The sequence below is a fragment of the Gekko japonicus genome, unplaced genomic scaffold (genome assembly GCF_001447785.1).
Source record: "Gekko japonicus isolate JY-2015 unplaced genomic scaffold, Gekko_japonicus_V1.1 scaffold719, whole genome shotgun sequence".
NCBI classification, from domain to species: Eukaryota; Metazoa; Chordata; class Lepidosauria; order Squamata; family Gekkonidae; genus Gekko; species Gekko japonicus.
The window spans coordinates 597,320-611,182 of NW_015175991.1; the positions used below are offsets into that span (position 1 = coordinate 597,320).

Consider the following 13,863-nt stretch of genomic DNA (forward strand, 5'->3'; position numbering starts at 1 on the left):
CAGGATTCGTGGGTCGCATTTTGGGCTGTGGAAGAGGAACCGGCTCCATTCCTGGAGTTCTCTCGAGTTCCTGCGCTTTTGGTTTTGCTTTTTGCCAATCCGCCTCCCAAGACTGCTCCAGGTGCTCCGGCCTGAGGGCTGCTGGGGGCGGGGTTCGAGTGCTCATTACTTGTGGAGCTGAGGCTCAATGTCTCCAGCTGCTCCGCCACCTTCCCTTCCCTTGGTTTGCTCCGGGAGCCCAAGCAAGCCGGCTGCTGGAGGGAAGGAGAGGCGGTTTAAGCCACCTTCCCTTCCCTTGGCTTGCTCAGGATCCCTGCGGCTGCAGAGAGCCCGAGCATGCCGGCTGCTGGAGGGATGTGCATTCAAATGGCCCATTTGGGCCCCTTTCACATCGGGGTGGGGCTCCCCCCCAGGGCCCGATCCACTGGCGGCGGGGAACGGGCCTCTTGGGCGGGGCTTTCCCCGCTCCCCGGGGGGACTTGGCAAGCCTAATTGAAGTCAATGGTGAAAACATAGGGTATATTCTGGGGGCTGGAGGGGAGAGGGTTTGAGGGAGAGGCTCCAAAATCGCAGGGTAGCTGCTGGAGCCTCTCCCCAAGATACCTGCCATGTTTCAGGAACATTGAACCAGGGGGTCCAATTTTAAGGGCCCCCAAACAGGTTGCCCCATCCCCTCCATTGTTCTCTATGATGGGGGAAAAGTTACTGAGCCTGGGGCTCAGGGATGCAGGAGAACATTTCGCCCAGCCTTGCCCCCCCCTGGCGTCACCGCTCGGACATCACACACGAGTGGTGGAGTTTGCTCCTACGAGTGCAAGGCCCCACCCCCCGCGGGCGTCTCAGCTGCCGCTGAGAACAGCGGCAGCGGCCATAACTTTTTAAAGAGCCCCTAAGGAGAGCTGGGGGGGCAGAATGACCTCTCACGTGTGATGTCCGAGCAGCGAGAGATGGAATTTGCCTCTACGAGTCCAAGGCCACCACCCCGGGGCTCAGGGAGACGGGGGAACGTCCCCCCCACAGCGGTTGCAACTGCCGCTGAAAGCGGCGGTGGTGCCCATAACTTTTTAAAGAGCTCCTAACGAGAGCTGGGGGAGCCAGAATGACCTCACCTGTGTGATTTCCGAGCGGCAAGGAGGTGGAATTTGCCCCTACGAGATGTGGAATTTGCCCCTACGAGTCCAAGGCCACCACCCCGGGGCTCAGGGAGGTGGGGGAATGTTTCCCACCCCTCCCGCGGTTGCCCAACTGATGGCTGGTGGGAGCAGGGGGCGGGGCTTATGTACTTACCCCCTGGGCTCTTGACTGGCGGAGCGGTGCTCCTGCGCGCTCCGGCAGGAACCGAGGCCTGACTAACATTAAGGAGGAGAGACTCAGGTGGATAGCCGTGTTGGTCTGAAGCAGCAGAACAAAGTCTTAGTTCAAGCTTATACCTTGAATAAAACTTTGTTCGTCTTAAATATGGCACTGGACTCATTAAGGAGGAGATTATCTTTGTCCCCCCCCCCCCAGGGCATTTGTTGGTCACTTGGCCTTAAAAATACTTAAAGCTCCTCGAATTCTAGATTTTGCTGGATGTGATGAAATGGCTTTCAAAATATTCCGTTAATTTTTTGTAGCCTACACAGTAGTTAATGAGAACCAAAAAAGATATTTTTTCTTGCCACGTAATCGTTTTAAAGGATTTAAAACATTGGAGACAGAAGATTGGCTTAGATAGGTGTTAGTCTGATGTGTTGCAGCATATTTTAATGGAGTAGCAGTTTAGGAAGGATATTGAGAACTGATCAGCCAATATCATAATGCCCCTGTATCATTCAATGGTGCGACCTCATTTGGAATACTGTGTACAGTTCTGATCACCACACCTTAAAAAGGATATTATAGCTTTGGAAAAAGTGCAGAAAAGGGCAACTCGAATGATAAAAGGGTTGGAACACTTTCCCTATGAGGAAGGGTTAAAGCGCTTAGGGCTCTTTAGTTTGGAGAAACGATGACGGAGGGGTGACATGATTGAGGTTTATAAGATTATGCATGGGATAGAGCAGGTAGAGAAAGAAGTACTTTTCTCCCTTTCTCACAATACAAGAACTCGTGGGCACTCAATGAAATTGCTGAGCGGTCGGGTTAGAATGGATAAAAGGAAGTACTTCTTCACCCAAAGAGTGATTAACACATGGAATTCACTGCCACAGGAAGTGGTGACAGCTACAAGCATGGACAGCTTCAAGAGGGAACTGGATAAGCATATGGAGCAGAGGTCCATCGGTGGCTATTAGCCACAAGGTATAGATCGGGGCAAGTGATGCTCTGTATTTTTAGTGCTTGGGGTGGGGGGTCAATAATGCAAGGGCTCCTAGTGTCCTGGCCCCACTGCTGGACCTCCTGATATCACCTGGTATTTTTGGCCACTGGGTGACAGAGTGTTGGACTGGATGGGCTGTTGGCCTGATCCAACATTGGCTTCTCTTATGTTCTTAAGTTATTTTTATCTTAGTTATAATTGTAGCTAAAAAGAAATAGTATTAAAGTATTTGGCCCTGACCTGGATAGCCCGGGCAAGCCCGATCTCACCAGATCTCGGAAGCCAAGCAGGACCAACTATGGCAAGTACTTAGATGGGAGACCTCCTTGAAATACCAGCAGTCGGGAGGCGGGGGCAGGCTTTATTCATCCACCTCTCTGAATATCCTCCAGGCCCCAGTAGGGGTCAGTCACCAGAGGTCACAGTGACTTCCAGGTGAACACACACTCACACGCACACACACGTGCACATATGAAAAAAAAAGTATTTGCAGGTTTAGGGGATAAAGATGCAGCTGGTATCCTGTCTGTGCAGCTACATATTTGATTTTCACATTCACCTCAGAGAAAAAAAATTCAGCCCATCTGTAAGACATCAGGTCGATCACTCAATATTTCCTTGCCTTTCTCCAAGGGTCTCAGGGTACATGATGTACATGCTTCTCTCCTCTTCCATTTTATCTTCACAACAATCCTATGCGGTAGCTTAGCCAGAGAGTGTATGACTGGCCTAAGGTGCCCCAATGAAAGATATGATGGTGTGGAGATCTGAACCCAGGTTTCTTTGTCCAAAACTTCAACTACTACAATATGCTTATTTTTAAAATAAAAATCCAGACAGGTCTTTGTTTTCTAAAAAGTAAGATAGAAATGGCAGATAGCCATGCTGATCTGCTAGGAAATATCCAAAAGCAAGAGTGAGTTATATCTTTATTGCTAGTAACTAAAATACCGCAAAGTGAGCAAGGTTTTAAATTCACCAGAACTTTTCCCCAGACTGCATGTTAAGCAAAAAAGAGGGAGGGGGCTAGAGACAGAGAGAAATGTTGTTAAGCATGTTGGAAAGACCAAGTCTTGAGATTGTAATACTCTTAGAATGGAGTACAAGAGACATGCTAGGGGCAAAAAAAAATTCTCAGCACCAAACACTCCTGAGACGAAGGTGTAATTCTTATTCCCCATTTGAGAATGTATATGCTAGGAGTAATTCACATCTGTCTTTAGCACTATTTGAAATTCACAATTCAGAATCAGAACACCCTGGAAAGCAAACAGCAGAAGTTTAAAAAACAAAACATGGTAGTCCAAGTGGTTTCTCTTCCCAGTCTGAGGTCCTGTGATATCTGAGACGCTTAAAGTGTTTGGTCTTAGGTGGGCTTCACACCATACAGAAAGAGCTCCACCTTCTGAAAATGGGACACACTCTGCAAAAGAAGTTGAAAAAAGATCTGTATGGGCAAATTACAAGTAACTAGAATACAGTCTTGGCGTTTGCAGCATATATGAATATAGTGGGTGATTCTCCATCTTTTTTTTTTAATTCAAAGACATAAAAAGGTAAACAATTCTGTGTAAACTAGGTTTGAACAAGCCCAAATAACCAATACACACATGGGTTCTTATAAAGCATCTTACCACCTCACCGGCAATGTGGCTTGTTTCACATATTTCACTTTGGCACATATACATGCTTCAATTAAAAAAAAAACAAACACCCAAATGCTCTAAGTGAAAATCAAACTCTGTTTGTGATCATGTGACATCTAGTAGAGTAACAACAAAAGATACCATCCATTTGCCTAGTTAGCTTGGTTGTATAATGAACATGGGAAAGGGGAATTAAAATATTATTATAAAGAAGATCCATGTCAGTGAGAATGTCTAATTTGTCCAAGGATGAAGTAGAAACCTCTTTAGAAAGGTAACAGGAGAAGGACAACCTGCAAGGGGATCTCACTAAACATGTCAATGGAGTATTTATTCTTGCCACTGAGTTCAATCTGATTTTTATAGCTTGCATCCATAGGCATAATTAGATGGAAGGAGAGGGCAAGGGTACAGGAGAAAATAAAGTAGCTGCCAGAAAGGCAATGTAAGATTTATATATTTAAGTATTTAACCCATCCTAGTCATACGCCTTAAGGCAGGCAAACTTGCAATTTCAAATCAGATTCTCTCCAGTTTGGTACCAGCAGTACGATATTCAACTTCCTTACTATGGATGTCAGGGAAGATGTTTCACAAGGCGATGAAGGAATAGTTATCTTTGCATTGACTTTTTTTTTTATTAGGGGAGGCACAAGCTTACAGTAACTGGAGCCTAAGGGAACAATGCTAAACAGGTCTCTCAGATTATGCTCATCGGTTTCCAGGCACAATTCAAAGTGCTGATTTTTACCTTTAAATCCCTAAACAGCTTGCAGTCAGGGTACCTGAAGGACCGTCTGCTCCCATAGCATCTACTCCTGCCTTCTGTGCCTCTTCCCTTCAGAGATGAAGAGGATGGTGATTACAGACAGAGCATTTTCCATTATGGCACCTCACCTCTGGAACACCTTCCTCCAACTTGACTTTCTTTTAGGCACCAGGCTAAAATACATATTTTTACCTAGGCTTTTAATTAGAGGTTTTTAAAGGTCTGCTTCTGTTTTATGGATTTTTTTGCTGCTTATGTCCATTGGTTTGTCTTTTAATACTGTGGTTTTAATTGTAAGTCTCATCAAGCAGAACCTTGAAGCAGCAGCATAGATATTTTAAATAAACAAATAAGTCTCATGTTATTCAGTGGGGCTTACTCCCAGGAAAGTTTTCTTGGAATTGCAGCCTGTAAATGGAACTGAATTACCATCAGGATTGGGTCACATCACCAATGATACTACTATGGCACTATCCAGTAAGTGTTCATGGTAGTTGAGCTATCACATTCCATGCAGCACTTAATAGTACAACAAGTACATGTTAGCTAAAGTGCGACCCTATTTGTGTTTTTATACATGCTCTCCAAAATTAGAAAAACAGACTTAAATATGCGTCTGTTATATGAATAAATGTCTTATAAGGTCTCTGTATACCTGTTTTCATTCAGACATTTGTTATAAATTTAATAGCGGTTTTTACTGATTCAAGATAATCTGTTTCTAATTTGGTTTTGCAAAATCTGACCCAGATTATTTCGACCTTTGAAAACTGAGCGTGCACACTTGTGAGATTCCCTAATGGAGATGTAAATTTCTGGAAATTTTGAAACCATGGGGAAAAATACACGCCTCCCCCCCTTCCCTTTTGGTAAAATTATTGCTACATTTTATTATACTGAATTGTTTTATAATTGAACTGTTTTTAGATTATTTTATGTGGCTCTTAATTGTTACTTATGTATTGATTTGTGTAAGCCGCCCTGAGCCTGCCTTGGTGGGGAGGGCAGGGTATGAATCGAAGGAAGGAAGGAAGGAAGGAAGGAAGGAAGGAAGGAAGGAAGGAAGGAAGGAAGGAAGGAAGGAAGGAAGACATTTTTCACTGTCAACATATTTCAGTTTAAGTCTGGCAAAATAGGATATATTTATTTATTTATATACCCCACCTTTCTCCCCCCATTAGTGACCCGAAGCCACTACAACATCGTTATCCCCTCCACCATTTTATGCTCATGATAACAAACCTGTGAGGCTGAGAGACTGACTGGCCCAAGTTCACCCAGTGGGTTTCCATAGTGAATTAAAATATGGAACTCCCAGATCCGAGTCCAACATTTTAGCCACTAAACTGTGCTGGCTCTCCTTGAAGAAAGATGTTTGGACCTTGTGCAATAATTAACTGTATAATTACTGCCTGAAAATTTGTTAGACATTGAAATCTGTAGTTTAAGTCCTTCCCCAGCCTCAGGGCTTGGTTCCTACCATTCTTATTGCTTGTAGGTAGCAGTATGAATAGAAAGCACATTAGTTAACATTCTCTGTTCTCAGAGAGTATCAGGCAAGAAGAAGAAGAAGAGGAGGAGGAGGAGGAAGAAGAGGAGGAAGAGGAGGAGGAGGAGATTGGATTTATACCCCGCCCTTCACTTGGGAGTCTCAGAGCGGCTTACAAACTCCTTTCCCTTCCCCTCCCCACAACAGACACCCTGTGAGGTGGGTGGGGCTGAGAGAACTCTGACACAAACTGCTCTTTTTCAAGGACAGTTGTGCCAGAGCTTGTGACTGACCCAAGGTCACATCAGCAGGTGCATGTGGAGGAGTGGGGAATCAAACCCGCTTCTCCCAGATTAGAGACTCTACCGCAACCGCACTTCTATCACTCAGTGGAGAGTTTATGTAGAATTAGCACTTTGAATTTTGCTTAGGAGTTTGGAGGAAGTCTGTGCAAACCCAGGAGCATTGTTGTAACATAGCTGCAGATGCCCAACCTCACCAGGAGAGTGACTACGATCTTCTGGATCAGCTGAAACCTCTAGGTGAAGGTTTAAGTGACCATGAAGTGTGTTTCACAGCAGTTATGGGTGTCATCTTCACAGAAAGGGCTGTGAAAATTGTGATATGTTGATTTGTGGTGTGTCACTCTTAAAGGCTTTCTTGTATCTGTTCACACAAACCAAAAAAATAACTGTCCCTATTTTGGCTTTTGGAGAGATATTTCTGATACTTCTTTGAAAATTTCTGTTAATGTACACGCTGTGTTTCTGGCTTCAAGAGTCTCCCTGCAGGTCTCTGAAAGTTAGGGCTGTATCCGCCACAGGTCTCTAGAAGTTAAGACTACACAAGCTGCTAGACAGTAAGAGACATTGTACTCCATTAAGTCCTTAGGGTTATTCTGAATATCTGAGTGGTTGCGCTGAACATACATGCACATATCTGCCTATTCCTTAACAGCAGACAATAAATGTTGCTGAAGGTGTACCACTATTGTGAAATTAACATTTTAGTAAATTCACCTGTATTTTAAAAAGGAAACTGTTAACAGTCACTTATTAACATGTCCTCCTTCAGAAGTTAACATAGCATGCACTAGGTAGCAAAGAATCTTCAACAAAATATAGGAGAGGTTTGATCAGACAGTGATCCTTGATATTGATCCTGAGTGTCCCACCAATCAAAGAAGCTCATCTGATGGGCACACGAGAAAGGCCCTTTTCAGTGGTAGCCCAAATGGAACAACGTCCCCAGGGAGGTGCGCCTAGCCCCATTACTTACGGTCTTCAGGAGGCAGTGGAGGACAGTTTTATGTAGGAGTGTCTTTGACTAAGGGGTTTTTTTGTGTGTATTTTTCATATGTGTGTGTTTGAGTGTGTGTGTACCTGGAACTCATGGCGACCTCTGGTGACTGACCCCTACTGGGGGCCTGGAGGATATTCAGAAATAAAGCCTGCCCCCACCTCCCAACTGCCGGTATTCCAAGGAGGTCTCTAATCCAAGTACTTGCCAGAGTTGACCCTGCTTAGCTGCCAAGATCTGAGAAGATCGGACTTGCTTGGGCTATCCAGGCCAGGGCTATCTGACTAAGTTTTTATTTATTGGCAGTCCTAATTCAGATTTTAAATTTTGGTCTTTTAGGGTTTTGTATAATGTAAACCATCTTGAATTCTGCAAGGTGGAAAGTTTTTAATCAGTGTTTTACATACATACATACATACAGACATACATACATACATACATACATACATACATCATATGAGAATAGGGATGCTGCAATATGCAAGATGCTATCTCTGAAATAGCTGAAGTTATATTGTGTTACAGAACCCCATGACTGATGGGACTGGATGACTTCAACATTCATGTCAAGGCTCTTGTGCAGCTCAGAACAAGATAATTTCCATAACAACTAGGGAACAGTTTCAGCTTCTTATAGGACCTATGCTTGTCGTGTGTGTTATACTAGATTTATCTTTCTGCATTGCTATGTCATATCCTAAGTTTACCTTTCTGTGCTGGACTAGATTTTGATGGCATGGTGATTGGAGGCACTGGATTTAGGCAATTGCCATGGTCAAATCATTACCCGATGACACACAGCTCTATAGTATGTTAACTAAGGAGCTGTGTCTTGGTTCTAAACAAGAGTTTGCAAACTTTGGTCATGTGGAGGTTAAACAAGGCACAACTAAACCCAGACAAGGAGAGGTAATGTGGTGGAGAATAGCAGTGTTCTGGAGCGGCATTGTGGGAGCAGGCATGGAACTAGCAGTGTTCTGGAGCGGCATTGTGGGAGATACCAGGGGAGATACTGAATCATGCCTTGACCAATTGTTGTTATTGTGCAGTAGATCTTTCTTGAAGAAGGCAAAACTTTCCATGCTAATCCACATTTTCATAACCTGTAGAACTGACTGTTCTATGTGGGTCTTCATATGAAGACGTCCCAGAAACTACAGCCTGTTTGTTCCTGAATTAAAGGTTCTGGTGCATTCCTTTAAAGCCCTTCAACATAGTCTGGGGCTTACTTGAAACTGCCTCGCCCTGCATAAGACGCCATAGCAGCTGCCCTTGGTGAGTCAGGTCCTCCTGCAACTACTTTTGCTTTGGGAGGTAAGAACATCTGCTGAAAGGAGCTGGGCCTTTACCACAATTGCCTGAGGCTCTGGAGTGACCTCCCAGAGGAGGTGAGTTCCTTTTTGCAAAACCTTTTAGAGATGTTTTGACCTCTCTGGTTCAGAAAACATATGGCCTGTATGATCATAAACTGTGTTAATATTTTACTTTTAACTGCTAATGCTGTTTTTAGCATATTATTTTAAATTTTGTGATTTTATTGGTGTCAATTTTTTAACCTTTTCATTTTGTTCTTTATTTTGAGCCTTGGAAATGTTGTGCATAAAGAAGCAAGTGAGTACCAGAAATTGTTGTTGTTGTTCAGTTGCACAGTCGCGACCCCATGGACCAGTTCACGCCAGGCCAGAAATTAGGGTTGTGCAATTTTCACATTCATCTATTGATTGTTAGCATTGCCCTAACTGACCTAACTTGTGGCACAGATAAACCAATAAAAGTAAAAGAGAAAATTTGTCAAATTAACTATTGACCTTTTGGAGCCTAGTTAAAGTACTCATTTTGAAAGACAAAATTTTGCTGATGAAAATTCCTAGCTACTTGACAGCACGAATCCAAATGATTATTCATTACCATTATTACTGTTGTTGTTCTGCAAAAGGCAACAGAAGAATCCACAAACTGATGGATCCACAAACTTTTATTCCTGGAGCCACATTACTGAAATATTGTGAATGATTGGGGGAGGGGGTGTTTTATGAGAAAGCAGACACATTAAGGACAGAAGTTCAAGCCAAAAGTTTACTGGTTTCCCAAACTGTCAGTAGGCAGGCTGTTTCTTCCTTGGGGAAAGTAGTCCTGACCACACATCAGTGCTTCCTCTGTTCCCCCTTTTTCCTGTTACAACTGCTTTCAGCAGGCGTGCTATAGAACACCGTACACTATCAAGTGCCAATAATTTTTCCTGCTTTCTCTTAGGGAACTGTTGGAGTTCACCAGCTGGCTCAGGAGGGTGCACAGATTCCCCACCTGTATCAGTGGACATATGTATCTGTTTCATAAACTTTCATAACACTGTTGGCTATATCCTTTGTGAATCTCCTGCATTGTGCAAGGGGTTGGACTAGGTGACCCTGGAGCTCCCTTCCAGCTCTATGATTCTATGATTCTGTGATCCTGACAAAGAGAGGAAGTGTCACTGACAAATGTCCTATTGAGACATGTGAAACTTTCAAGATATCCATCCTATGAAACAGTCAAAGGATATACCTAGATATCATTCTTCTGGTTTGTAGCTTGTAAAGCAAGCACTTTCTAAATAGAAAACAGTGCTTTTTTATACACCAGAAAGTGTAAAACTTCTCATCACACAGGGAAAACAATTCTATTCCCAAAGTATATTAAAAAGAGGAAAGAAGGTACTTGTATGAGAAAACTAAAAGATAATAAGGAAAGTGTGCAGCAGACATAGTAAATAAAAGAAATGAAGTATTGAGCAAATAAAGGCCTGCCTTTTACAAGTCCACAGCTCAGATGTTCAGAAGGGCATTTTCTAATAGGGAATCAGGTTGCTTCTGAGCAAAGCCTTCTGAAGGTGCCACCTTTCAAATGGGTAAGACTGGCAGCTGCCCATAGATGAGCCTTCTCTGTTCTGGCTCTCACCCGGTGGAATGGCCTGTCTGATGAGGTCAGGAAAGCTCCCACACTCTTGTGACTGTTCCCTAGAAGGCCAGATAATGAAACTGAAGCTCAAATACTTTGGCCACCAAATGAGAAGGGAGCACTCACTGGAGAAGACCCTGATGCTGGGAAAGATTGAAGGTCAAAGAAGACGGGGACGGCAAAGGATGAGATGGTTAGACAGTGTCACAGATGCAACGAATGTGAAGTTGAGCAAACTTCAGAGGACGGCGGAAGACCGGAAGGCCTGGCATGATCTCGCCCATGGGGTCGCGAAGAGTCGGACTCGACTGTGTGACTGAACAACAACAAATAAAATGGAACCGTTCAGGGGGGCATGTTTATAATAAGGAATAAGGTTGTTTAACATCTGTGAAATTTAGTCAGTTTTCATTGCTTGCTTCCTATTTCACTGTTCATTGCGTTTTTCACCACTTTTTGTCATTCATACATGGACCCAACTTTGTCCTACTGCTTCAGACCAACAAGGCTGGGCAAACCACCTGGATCTATATACATGTTAAATGTTAGTGTATTATTCCCAAATCTTGTGCCTTGGTTTTATTCACTGTTAGTTTGTGTTTTCTGTTATTCTTATTGCACTGTTTCAAATTGTGTAATCTGCCTGAAGCCACAGTGAAAAACATGAGCTATAAAGTAAATAAATTCAACGTAGAGTTAAGTATGCCTCAAGCCTATTGTGGTAAATTTTGACTACTGTCTGGATTTTGGCCCCTACAAAGTAACTGCAGTCTTTTCCAGCAAGCATTAAAGTTATTTTACAAACTATACAATTTACTCCAGAGCCATTAACAGAGCATCCAGCAATCCTGATTGCTTTGTTTTGAAATCTGTTGGTTAACTGAACAACAATAAAGTGCATGGTGTAATTATTTATTTAGCTGTCAGCAGGTGGCACTATTACTTAGCTCTGCTATAAAGAATCCTTTAGTTTTAAACAATAGAAAAGCAATTAAACGGACAACACTGATGGACAGACCTAGAATGGCACATGTGGGCGCTGAAGGCTGTTCACTGGGCATGCTCCCTGCTTAGCTCTGGTTAATAAATTGACAGTGAGATTTCCAAGTCAGCTCTTTAGGTTTTTAGGCAAAGATTTCCCCCCATCCTACTTGAGGTCTCTTAACTGGAAAGCCAGCCATCGTAGCCAGATGATATTTCTTGCATGTGAAAATTGCATTCTACCACTGAATCGAATGTGCAAGTCAATGGTGGAAACATTGTAATCTAAAAGCAAAACAAAATGCAGATCAAGCATCTGAATCATTTGGAACCTCGAAAAGCTACTGTCAGGATCAAAACACTGATTTAGTACACTTCCCTGAGCTCCTTGGAGGAAGGGCAGGATTTTAAAACAGCCTGATAAACAAATTAGTTTTTATTTTAAAAACAACTGTGTCTCTAGACCTCATGGTTGTAGACAAGAAGCCAAGAACATGACGGTTCCGATTAAACAGGTATTCCAAGGGTCATTTTCTGTCTCATTTTATGGCTTTTTTAAAGAAATGAATTTGTCCTAACAGAAAGGGGCAGAAACCCTATAAATCCCTGACTGATTGATGCCACCCTTTTTCTGTGGTTACTGACTCATGTACAGCCCACGTGCATTCATGATACAACTGCTTACTTTGACACAAGCAGGGAGAAGGTGAAGGCTTGGTTATGCTGATAGAAAGAAGAGTTTGGGACCTTGTGCTAGGACAGAGCTAGAAACTGCTAGCATAAAAATATATAATCAGTTCAGAAGATTTGGGTCATGGAAGACAAAGATCTTACATGGAAGTTAGTTCTGTTTGCTTGAACCCCATGTGCAGTTCCTCAAGTGTGATGAATGTATGTGTGCCTATTTCATGTAGGTTTCTGTATAAAAAATTGACTTTTATGTTGGAATTTTAATGTTACATGAAGTGGCTGTGGCCTGTGGGTGTCCACAGCCTGGCCAAAAATGGAGGTTAATTTTATATCATGATGTCATATGACAAGAGATGTCAGGAACTGTATCAGAGAAGGGGGGGGGGATGCTTCCCCTTATTAAATGCAAGGGTATAATTAATGAATAGACAAGGTGTTTAAGGAGCAGTGTTTTTCATACATGCAGTTGTTTCCTTTGCATTCAGAATATGGTTATAGTCTTCCAGTTTCAAATCTAAATCTCTCAATCTCCTATGCTTATGGATAACTTTCAGCTAAACTTAGTTTAAGATGGAAACAGGTATGTTTGCAAATCAAATTCCAAAAGACTGATTTGGATGGGAAAAAATTAACACAAAAACTATTTTTAAAAGTTTTTATTTGGATTTGAATCTGGATTCATTTTAATTTACACTCATTTGAAATTATTCTGTTAATATAAATGTTGACTACTATGTTACAATTATTTTAAAAATTAAATTAAATTCAGATTAATATCTGATTTCAACACAGAAGGGTTGCTGAATTAACCTATTTTATAAAACATCAGATATCAAATACATTTTGGCACAGTGGCAGTGTCTAATCTTTAAATTACTGGATCCTGATTCTATTTTTAAAATAAAGTGTTTTTGATTTTAATATTTATTTGAGATAATCGATTTCTAGGTGTGCATTTTGTTTTCAATATATATATAGTCAGAATTCCGTGTTTAATGCATGCATTTCGTTTTCTTGAAATTTCTTCCCGGAGAAACGTTGTTAATTTTTAAAGCACTAATTCGCGTTCTAGAAAGCTAATTATATCAAGACCAGGAATGCACTCAGATGTTATTGTATTTTGTTGGGCGGAATACCTCCTTGTTCGTCTTGGTTGCGCCGTGATCTTTTCTTTACATCTTTACATACAGGAATTGTAAATTTCATTTTGCTTTACGCCTGTCAGAAGAACGACGCTGCTATCACACTCCTCTTCACAGCCCTACACACTGTGAACCCATCTTCTCATGGCATTCAAGAGTTAACTCTGAACGAATTCCCCCACTCTTCTGCGAATCTGTCATTCTGTAATGTGTTTTCATGGGTGGGGGGAAACCCCGCCAATTTTCTCTCTCCCTTCGAATATTGTGGAAAGCAGCGGCATTTTTCATCACCACGGAGAGCGCGGTGAGGTGAGCCGGCAGGGAGCCAGACGAGACCCAAATTCGGGACGGTGGACTGGGCAAAGGACACGCACCCCTTGCAAAGTTCGTGGCGACAAAGGTCCCAGCAGTGCGGAGCGTGCTGCCCTTCAGTCTAAGTGTCTGGAAGGAACGCGGACCCCCAAAGGAGGGGCAGGAGAGCCCTGGATGTGGGTCTGAATAGCCCTCGGAAGAACGGGGAGGATTTCATGGGCGAACGGGGGGCGGGGATGGGGAGACACGCTGCCCTGAGGCCACTCTCCAGCGAGGCGAAGGAGCCCCCTTCCCCC

The 13,863-nt window shown here is 42.9% G+C and overlaps 1 protein-coding gene across 1 annotated transcript in view; it reads left to right on the forward strand.

The window, feature by feature from the left end:
* The window catches only part of VSX2 (visual system homeobox 2), an 80,259-nt gene that overhangs the window by 34,118 nt on the left and 32,278 nt on the right, over window positions 1-13,863 (forward strand). The gene's annotated exons all lie outside the window — the stretch shown is intronic.